The sequence below is a fragment of the Meriones unguiculatus genome, chromosome 15 (assembly GCF_030254825.1).
Source record: "Meriones unguiculatus strain TT.TT164.6M chromosome 15, Bangor_MerUng_6.1, whole genome shotgun sequence".
NCBI lineage: Eukaryota > Metazoa > Chordata > Mammalia > Rodentia > Muridae > Meriones > Meriones unguiculatus.
Window position 1 is genome coordinate 74,030,378 of NC_083362.1, and position 10,473 is coordinate 74,040,850.

Consider the following 10,473-nt stretch of genomic DNA (forward strand, 5'->3'; position numbering starts at 1 on the left):
AGCTGTAGGCACGGAGGGAGCTTGTAATGGAGAAAGGCCTCGTGTGCAGCAGGCAGCCAGGCTAAAATGTGAGCTGTCAATGCTTGTCAGAGCTTACACCGTGGCAATGTGTGCTCCAGATGATGGACACACAGGATGTAGTGTCTGCCTGGCTGGGCTTCAGGCCTGTCTTTGCAGTCCTCCCGTTCCTTTTTGAATGAGAATGTTCATACCACACTGCTGTGCATTAGAAGTATATGCCTCTCTTCTTGATTTCTGCAGAGGCCCAAAGCAAAGTGGTTGTTGTGGTGTTTTGGAAGAGAGTTTATACATTGAAATAGAGCTGAAACTGGAGGATTTTTAAGTCAGACCAAATGCACTTTGCCTTATAAGATGACCATAAGCATTTAGAGGCCGGAGGCAAGATATTACGGCTTGACTCTGTGTGTCCATACTCACAATCTGCGTGTCTGTTTCTCAGCAGGTGGCACTGTGTTGAGGAACTGTCGAACGCTTAGGAAATGATGCTGAGCTAGCAGAAACAGGTTTCTGGGATCAGGCCTTGAGGTTTGACCCTTGGTTCGGGTCACTCTTTACTTTCTAGTCCACCACAAGATCCTGCTACCATGAACCTTTGCATGCCCTCTTTGCCATAATGGATGGAAATTTCTGGGACCATCGTTCTTTAAGCTGTAAATGTTAGGTATTTTTGTCAAAGCGACACAGAAGCAGCTAATAAGACCAAGTAAGTACCATCACAGAGATGTAAGATGTCAGTATCAGCTAAGTCACAGAGGCAAAGGCCAAGGCTGGGCATACTGACAGTTATGAATAAGCTAAACCATTCTTACAAGGCTCAAACAGGGAATGGAAGGCAAGGAAAGGCTGATGCTGCAGGTCCTGGGTCACGAGGAGATCAGGATATGAACAAGGGTAGTGAAGCAAGACTGAGAAGGTAAAGCAGGGCAGGGCCCTCGACAGAGCATGGCTCTCCAAGAGAACTGGCAATAGCCCTGGGAAGCTGTTGAAGATTGAGCACTGCTCTCCCCTCCTTCCTCACTCCGGGGTAAGCATTAAGCATGGAATATATAATAGGCCAGACTCCATTAAGCTTCCCCTGCTGATGTCAAGGGCTCTAGCAGGGACTGCCAAAGCAATTCCAGGGCAAGCTGATTACCAGCCCAGCAGGGAGAGGGGGTCATCAGCAAGTCAATGGCTGCCATTTCCAAACCTATTAATTCAGTGAATATGTACTGTAAAAGTAAAAAAGATGAACATGGAATTTAGGGTGATGTTCTTCATGTCATCACCTTATTCCTGCTTCACAGCCACCCTGTGGGACAATTTTTATTTAAACGATTCTAAAAGCAGGCTTAGAAATGAGGTGACTTGCTCAAGGAGGCTGGATTCTGGGGTGCTGGGAAGCAAGTTCTTAGGTGGTAGATCTCCTCTTTGTCCCAAGATCTGCTTTCCTTACACACCCAGATCCTCCAACTCTGAGTTGGAAGTCCCTTTCTACTTGACACTTCTCTTTTGAGGACTCCTGAGGAGCCCGACACATAAAGAAGACAGAACAAGAGGGCCTGCAGAGAGACCTTGCCATGTAGCTGGAGGAATCCCCCACCATTTTGTACCACACACTCCATTTCAAAGGGATTCAGCAAAAAAGCTCCTCATGGGTCCCCAGAAAGAGGATTCTCGCCTTACTTGTGTGTATGGGCAAATTCCAACTGTCCCTTTTCTGCCATCTAAAAGCACCCTCGCTTCAGCCCCTACCTCTATTATTTTCTTCTTCCCCTTTAAGAATCTATTGTCACAGATGTTCAGACCAGAAACCACTCAGGGTCCCAGAGAGGGGATGCTTTCAGTACACCGCATTTCTTTATTTTTATTCATGGTCGACTTCAGTTACATTTAGGATTCAGTAAGTTAAATCAGGAGGCTCTTAACTGTTCCTGGGCAGAAATCCTCACACTTCAGAGGGTTTTAGAATTGAATAGGAAATGATTTAAATAACCCAAACCTGAGCCTTTATATAATAGATAATTTAGTACACATACAATATTTAAAAGGATATGGCTTATTAGTATGACTACTGTGTGTCTTTCATCTTCTACAATTAATGAATTAGTATAAACTCCTCATTCTAATTTGAACATCCGCTAACTTCTTCTCAGCTTTAGAATGCACAGAGAATGTTAGTTATGTGTATGGGAGACAAGATTCAAAGAGATTGTTTACCCTGGAGAAGATTTTCGTTATCGCTTTGTTTTTAATGACACGGGAGAGAACTGGCAGCTCTATTCTCAACCCAAACAGGAGGAATCCGAAGGCGCTGGAGTCTAGTCTCTAAAGTGCTAAGGAAAACAGCTAACAGGCAAGGGGGAGTCCCACACATTGCAGACATAGTTCTCAGAAATGAAGATGAAAGAGAAACATTTTGAGACAAACAGCAGCAGAGTAGGTTGTCAACAGGCAGGCCCTAAAAGGCCTTCCAAAGACGTTGTTTGGGAGCAGAAGGAAAGTGACCCTAGATGGATACACTGTACAAACAAGAATAATCAGTGAATTGGGCAAGGGAGGGGTGGATTTTAAAACATCACTAGCCATTAAAAAAAAATGTGTCATAGGTTTCAAACACAAAGCCAAAACGCATGGGCTGGACCCAGACCAGTGGGAAAGGGCTTGCCCAGTAAGCTTAAGACCCACAGTTTGACTGACAGCCAGCAAAAAGAAAAAAGGAAGAAAGATGAAACCTCATGCTAATATCTCAAAGGTAAGTGGATAAAGAGATTTAAAGTATTGTAAAATATATTATCAGGAGAGTGATAAAACAATCATTTATACATTAAGCAAGGGATGGATGGATAATACCTAGTAGCCAATAGAAGAATAAAGGCTAAAATACCAATAGGAAAGAAAAAAATAGTTTTTGAAATGACTGATTAACCCAAAGAACTCCTGAAGAAGAAAAGAGAGCAAAATATCCGATGTTCCCATGTAGACTTCCCGGAAAATTTATTTCTGCTGATCTTATTTTCTTCTCCATGATAACAATCTGTTTCCCCATGTCAGATCTGAAGCATAGCTGGGGTCACTTGAAGACACATTGGTTTCCTAAGGAGGGAAAACCACTCTAAAGAGAGTGGAATCTTCCCATGAGCTTGGAATGCTGACTGAACAAAAGAGGGGGAGTCGAGGGAGCCAGACGCAGGCCAGAATCTCCTGCTCTCTGCACCCTTGCATGCTGAGATGAGCGCCAGCCAAGTCCTGGTCGCATGGTCCTGCCTCTGTGAACTCTGCCATGCTGTCCCTGCCAGGAAGGAGTCAAAATAAACTTTTTATCCTTATTTTGTTTCTGTTGAAGATTTGGTTACAGCAATGAGAGAGTAACCAACACCATCCATGTCAACACACGTTGGGATTGGAGCTCAGCGGCTGAAAACACAAACTGCTCTTCTGGAGGACCTGACTTCAGCTCCCAGTATCCACACTGGAGGGCCGGTAACTACCCATAACTCCAGTTCCAGGCATCTGATGCCCTCTTCTGGTCTCTGTGAGTACAGATACACACACAGACATATACACAAAAATTAGTATTTTTTTAAATATGAAAGGTAGGCGAAAATGTATACTTTGATGAATTTGTATATTCATCAAATTGTATATTTTGATGAATATATGTGCTATGTTAAAGGAACAGACAGTAGTAGTAGCTTATGCAGGAAACTACAGCTGCTAAGAGCTTTGATCTTAGGTTCTAGCCTTATCCTGTTCCGTCTCCATGGAGGCAGAGGTGAATGCGACAGTCGTCCAGAGCTTCCAGTCTGTGCTGGGTTGAGATGCATTTTCACCAGGTATTGAGATTCAGCAAGTCGTCAGACATTTGCTCGCTAAAGGATGTCTGGGCTCTTTCCAGTCTGAGATTCTTACAAAGCAAGTTTCTAGAACAGCTTGTGGTAAATAAGCATTCTGTGTGAGCGTGAGCGCTCTTTTCTCTTGGATGAACTCCCGGAGTCAAAGGCAGGGTCATGTGTTGGTTGCCTTCCGTCTTTGACAGAAGCTGTCAAATCCTTTCCAAGAGCACTTGTACCACTTCACACTCCTGCCAGCGGCGAGTGAGGGATGCGACGTTGGATGAGGGATGCGGATGCTGCGTGCCCTTGCTGGCATGTGGTGTTGCTCTGGTGCTCTGGCGTCAGATAACGTCCACATGGCTGCCGTCTCCCTTCTGGCATCTGTTAATTGTCTATTTTCCACTCCCTCTAATGTCTTCCTGGTTCTTGATGACAGGGGTGACTTTCTATTTGGGGTGGCGTGTTTTGAGATTCTGTGTCTTTTAAGCCTCAATTTTTAGTAGTTCACACATGAGCATAGAGGCAGGCACCAGAAGGGCTTCAGGTTTCTAGGGGCAAGACGGGGCCCCAGCAGCCCACAGGCCTCTACCTACACTTCTCTGACTAGACAGACATTGATACCCTGTCATGGCTCCCCTGGCACAGGGAAGTGACTTCCTAACCCTTGGGCAATGCTGGAATCCTGCCTTGGACACAGAGCCAATGGGAAGGGAAAGAAAACCATGTTACTTTTGGGCAGGATATTGTCAGAGGTCTTTTGTCAGCTGACCTCTGAAGCCACTCTGGTAGACACTAGACCCCTGTCCCCCTGCCTCACAGGCTTCTCACTCTGCCTTTGCTGATGGGGGAGCTGGCAGCAGAGTCTTTTTTCTCTGCAGATTTCACTGGTGTAGACCATTATTGTATAAGTCTCTTGCTGTCCTGTCTGTCATAGGCTGGTCCTGAGCTGGGAAAACAGGCTTCTGTTGGCCTTTCTCTTTGTACCTTCTTTGTGTTTTCAGTTTCTTCCATTCCAAATGTGATAAAGATGAGGCAATGAAAGGGATTTAGAAAACGTGCCACAGTGGCATCCCCAGGTGCCTGCCTGACCGCCTCTGCCATTCAAGTCTCCCATACGCCACGGCCAGGGCTTCTGTTGTACTTGGCAGGGGGACAGAAAGAAATGCAACTCCTCCTGTCTCCACAGTGGGTGTTAGGCAGGAACCTAGTTCTACAAGTTTAGTTTAGGAGCCATGGAGATGTTTGAGCCAGTCCAGGGCTTGCCACACCGTGGAGGCCACGGGGTCCTTGTGGCCACATGAGCACTGGGAAAACCGGGAACATTAAGCAAGCAGGCTTGTCTCTTCAACAGGAGGCTTGTATACGTGTTTTCCACCTGCAAGGCTGGGAGTGGATGTTGTTAATGCCGGGTGATCTGTGTTATCTGCAGGGCCAGGCCACACCTGAACCTCCCAACCGTGATGTCTATCCCAGACTCTTCCTCCCTAGCTATTTGTCCTGAGCATTGTTTCTCAGCCAATAGAAGCCATCCTTAGGGGAGATGGCACGTGTGCTTTGTAGCTCGGTGACCTCTCTGCTATTTGTATGACGAAGGACACACCCGATCCTCCCTAGGCTCTTAAGCTATAAAACCCATCTTTATGGAAGGGACTATATGCAATTTGCAAAAGGGTTTTGACTTAGTCACGCCTTAAGCTTTATTGTGCACATGGGGTTGAGATCATTGTTACCAGGAATTTTTTTCCCCAAAATTGTGCTGTACTTAAATGCCTAAAAAATAAACTGCTTGGTGTTGACTCTAGAACTTTGAACCAACACCAGCCAACTAAATCCTATTGAACTGTATTTCCTTCTTGTCTGACACAGGTTGTTACTCTGCCAGCTGGGTATTTACAGGGACCCTCCACAGCCACACAAATGTGAGAACATAAGTTTGGATCCCCAGCATCCATAAAAATTGCTGAGCATGGTGGCATGTGCCTATAATCCTAGCACTAGGCAGGAAGGGACAGGGGCTCCTCCACGGAACAGATAGTCCTGCCAAACAGATAATCTCCACGATCAATGAGAAATCCTGTACTGAAAACAAGGTGAAAGACAGCTGAGGTAGACACTTACCATCAATCTTTGGCTTCTATATGGACTTATATACACACCTGTATACAGGCATAAATCTATATACACTTGTACCACACATACAGTTTTTAAAAAAATAAAATTAAAAAAACATAAGGGCTAAGGAAGATGGTCCAGTCATTAAAGTGTTCACTGCACAGGGTGAGGACCCAAGTTCGATCCTCAGCATCCACAGTACAAGTATAGGCCAAGCTCATGATCCTAGCTCTGGGAGGGTGGGGTCAGGTGGGCCCCTTGTGCTTGCTGGCCATCCAGCACAGCCTACCCCGAGAGCCCCAGCTCTGAGTAAGACACCCTGTTTCAAAAAACAAGGGGAATGACTCCTTAGGAATGAAACCCTAGCTGACTTCCGGCCTCTATCTATCTATCTATCTATCTATCTATCTATCTATCTATCATCTATTTATCTACCTATATCTATGTATATGTGCATATACATACCAACATGTACTCTCACACACACACACTAAGGTACAATTTTAATGAAGTGGGTTTTTTTTTTATTTTTGCTTGTTTGTTTTTGTTGTTGTTGTTTTGGTTTTTCGAGGTGGGGTTTCTTTGTGTAACATTCCTGGCTATCCTGGAACTTTCTCTGTAGACCAGGTTGTCCTCTATCTCACTCACAGAGCTCCGACTGCCTCTGACTCTCAAGTGCTGGGATTAAAAGCATGCCCACCCGACTCAAGTATGTGTTTTTGACTTCTCTTGTTCTCTTGCTTCAACTAAGTGTTTTTTATTTCTCTTGCTTCTAGGCCAAGAGATCCCCCTCTCTAGTACCAAAAAGATGTGTGACCCCAGTTTGATCAGTAAAAAAATTTTCTGAGTCCTCATGTATAAGCCCAAGAGGGAGACAGAGAGACCAAAGCTGCCAGTGCCAGTGTACCCTTCTACCATGACAAATGAACTCATCACCTTTGGGTGAGGTCAGGGGAAGACAGAAGAGGGACCAAACGGCCTAAAACATAAGACTAAAGACTTACCTTTCAGTGGACAGGTAAGATTTCCATCCTGGTTTTTATTTTAATTTTTCATTTTAAAAGTACATTTATTTATTTGTGGGGAGAAGGAATGTGTGCTATAGCATGCCTGTGGAGGTCAGAGGACAACTTTCAGGAGGTGGTTCTCTCCTTCCACCATGTTGGTCCCAGGTACTGAACTCAGGTCCTCAGGCTTGGCTGCCAGTGCCTTTAAATGCTAAGCCATTTTACCCAGACTCTTTGTTTCCCTTATTTTGTTCTTTCCACATTTTTGTTCCCTTTCAACAGTGCAAAATGGGAGAGAACCCAAGTAACAGCAGGGCCAGGAATCTAGAGGGGAGACGTCCGTCCATTTAAAGTTTCTTTAGAGTTATTCTTGTCATGTAAGATCACCTTGACTAGAAATGCAGTCCGCAGGAGCTCACCCTGAACAGATGGCCTCATGGAAGGGGCTGAGTGTTGTAGAAACCTCAGAAGATCAGCTTCAAAAGAGACTCCAGCCTCGGACTTCCTCGTCAAATCAAGGACTGGAGGATGGGCGTGGGAGAAGCGTTCAGCCACACTGGCCTTGGAAGCTGCACCATAAAGTGGGGATTCCAGGCACAGAAATGTGATGAGCTGCATCTATTTGACCTTCACAAGGGTTTTAAGCTCCAGCAAAGGATGTGTTGAGCCTCACGTGAGGAAAGGAGAGTGAGAGGAAGAGCAGGTAAAGCTTTTCCGACCTTCCTTGGGGAATAGCTGGTGTTAATTAAATGCATCAAGCTGGTCCTGGGAGTGTGTCTAATGCCAAGTAACCTTCATCTTTGGCCTGTTATGCCAAACCTTGGCTTTGAAGAAAAACAGCAAGCCTTTGTCCTTGGTGTGTGTGTATGGGGGGCGGGGTGTGACACTATACAATGCCCTGTCTTATTGAATTAAAAAGTGAATTCTAAAGTTAGAATATATGTAATTGGCTAGTAGAAAGCTTGATGGTTAAATTGATGAGATTATGACACATTTCTAGTCAGCTAAGAGTTAATGAATTAGACACTCTGTTTAACCTAGCAAGATGAAAAATCTGTGCTGCTTTTTCACAACATGGCTCAGCTTTTTTTCAATCATGAAACTTAGCTAATGAAAAAGAATATAGTTAAATTAAACAAATTTAATACTCCCAGGATTTACTGTGGGTTTTAAAATTGGTGTCAGTGTGTTTGATTGGACCTCTCTGTTGCAAGAACTTTCCCTGGGGCAGTGTGAACAGGGATCTGCTCACCTGAGAGGTACCAACGGCAGACCAAAGGAAAAATCCTACCTAAGCTTAGCTTGGTGAACCAGTGAGGCTATTGTGGATGCTTACAGAAGTAAGACAGTCATATCACCAAAATGTCTACCACAAGAAGTGATTTTTTTTTAATTTGTGAGCTGTTTGCCATCTCTACCACAGTGAGCGATACAACCAATTTGTGAATACAATTCCCAGATGCATGTACATGCCTGCAGATGATCCAGCTCTCCCTGGGACAGAGATAGTTTTAGGCAGACTAATCTCACAGGTCTGTCTGTCTCTTTGTATGTCATCATTGGCCATGCATTAAGCAGAGAGTTTTAGTTTTTGTTCTCAGTATTTGGATAGGTGTTGTCTATTTTAGTAGTATGCTGTCTTAGTTAGGGTTTTATTGCTGTGAAGAGACACCACGACCATAGAAACTCTTATAAAGAAAGACATTTCATTGGGGCTGGCTCACAGTTCAGAAGTTCAGTCTGTTATCATCGTGGTGGGAAGCATGGCGGTGTGAGGCAGACGTGGTGCTGGAGGAGTTGAAAGTTCTACATCTTGAGCCACACGCATCAAGGAGAGACTGTGCTACACTGGCGAGACTTGAGCATATATGAGACATCAAAGCCTACCTCCACAATGCCACACTTCCTCCAACAAGGCCATACCCCTAATAGTGCCACTTTTTATGAGCCAAGCATTCAAACACATGAGTTTATGGGGGAGGGGCATTTCCATTCAAGTGACCACATATGCCAAATGTTTACTTTTAATGACAATTATGTGGGTTTTTAAAAGCAGGCCACAAAGTCCCGTATACCATGCAGCTTGGCGTGGCTGATTGTGTTGATGCCAGACAAAGGGCACCAGGCTTCACAGCACTCAGAATCATCCTGACAGCAGAGACATCTGGGAGCTGGGGCAGAGGCCGGCCTTAACTCCATCTCCTTTGCACAGTGTTCCTTCACTCTGTTTTACATCTGTCCTTTACGCTTCTCTCTTTGATTACATTTCTCTATATAAAACACCTTCTGTTTTGCTATTCTGGTTCGAGCCCTCTCATCTTTGAAAGGGATTTGTTTTGCCCTTTGTATTTGGTTTCCTGGTCTCTTCTCCCTCTCCTCTTCTCCTGAAAGTAATGCTAGTTTTCATTGTCTGACATTTGCACATTGCTTTCATGGTCTACTTACCCGTTATTCCTTAATTATATGTAGAGATGTTATTCTTGATGTCAGAAATCCCAGCTATGTCTCTTGGTGGAGGAGAGATACTTGCCCCTAAAATGGCCCAGAACAATGCCTGCCCATTTTATCGGAAAACTCAAGGGAAATAGAGAGAATGAATATTTGACCAAGATCTTAGTGATGTATCACCATGGTAGCAACTAGGAAGTATTTACCCAAAAGAGGGAGAGAGAATATGTTTCTAAAGGCCATTTTAGATCGCCAATCTCTTGAAAATGTGCATTAAAAAAAACCAGGAGGAAACATCTATGTTAAGGTTTTAGTGTGTAGTGTGTACCCTGGTGGTCAGGAAGATGGCTCAGCTGATGAAGTCTTTCCTGCATAAGTGAAAGGACCAGAGTTCAAATCCCCAGTACTTACATGAAAGCTGGGATGCCTACAACAGCTCACCTGTAATCCCGGCCCTCAGAAAGGGGAGGTAAGAGTTATCGGGGAAAGCCGGCTACATACACTAGCCAAACGGCAAGCTCCACATGCAGGGGAAGACCCTGTCTCAATGCATACAGTAGAGTGGGATTGAGTGGAAAGAACACACACACACTTAAAAAGGGGTCATGCGTTTGAGAATTCAAGGAACATGAGAGAAGTTGGGGGTGTGTAGTGGTTTGAATGAGAATTGTCCCTATAGGCTCATATATTTGCCTGCTCAGTTCCTCAGTTGATGCTCAGGGAGGGTTAGGAGGTGTGGCCTTGTTGGAGTAGGTGTGGCCTTGTTGGAGTAGGTGTGGCCTTGTTGGAGTAGGTGTGGCCTTGTTGGAGTAGGTGTGGCCTTGTTAGAGTAGGTGTGGCCTTGTTGGAGGGTTGTCACCAGGAGCAGGTTTTGAGGTTTCAAAAGCTCATACCAGGCCCAGTCTCTCTATGTCTCTCTGTCTCTGTCTCTCTGCCTCTCTCTGTGTCTCTGTCTCTCTCTCTGTCTCCTTCTGCCTGCTGCCTAAGAACCAGGATGTAACCCTCTCAGCTACTCTAGCACCATGCCTGCCTGCCTGCTGCCATGCTCCCCATTGAGATGATGATGATGA

General features: G+C 44.9%; 1 long non-coding RNA gene across 1 annotated transcript; it reads left to right on the plus strand.

The window, feature by feature from the left end:
* The first annotated feature begins 3,352 nt into the window (after nucleotides 1-3,352).
* LOC132648118 (uncharacterized) lies at nucleotides 3,353-8,448 on the plus strand. Its single transcript, XR_009586500.1, has 3 exons — nucleotides 3,353-3,535; nucleotides 6,725-6,966; nucleotides 7,238-8,448. It is a non-coding gene; the product is annotated as an uncharacterized LOC132648118 (long non-coding RNA).
* Nucleotides 8,449-10,473: the final 2,025 nt, after the last annotated feature.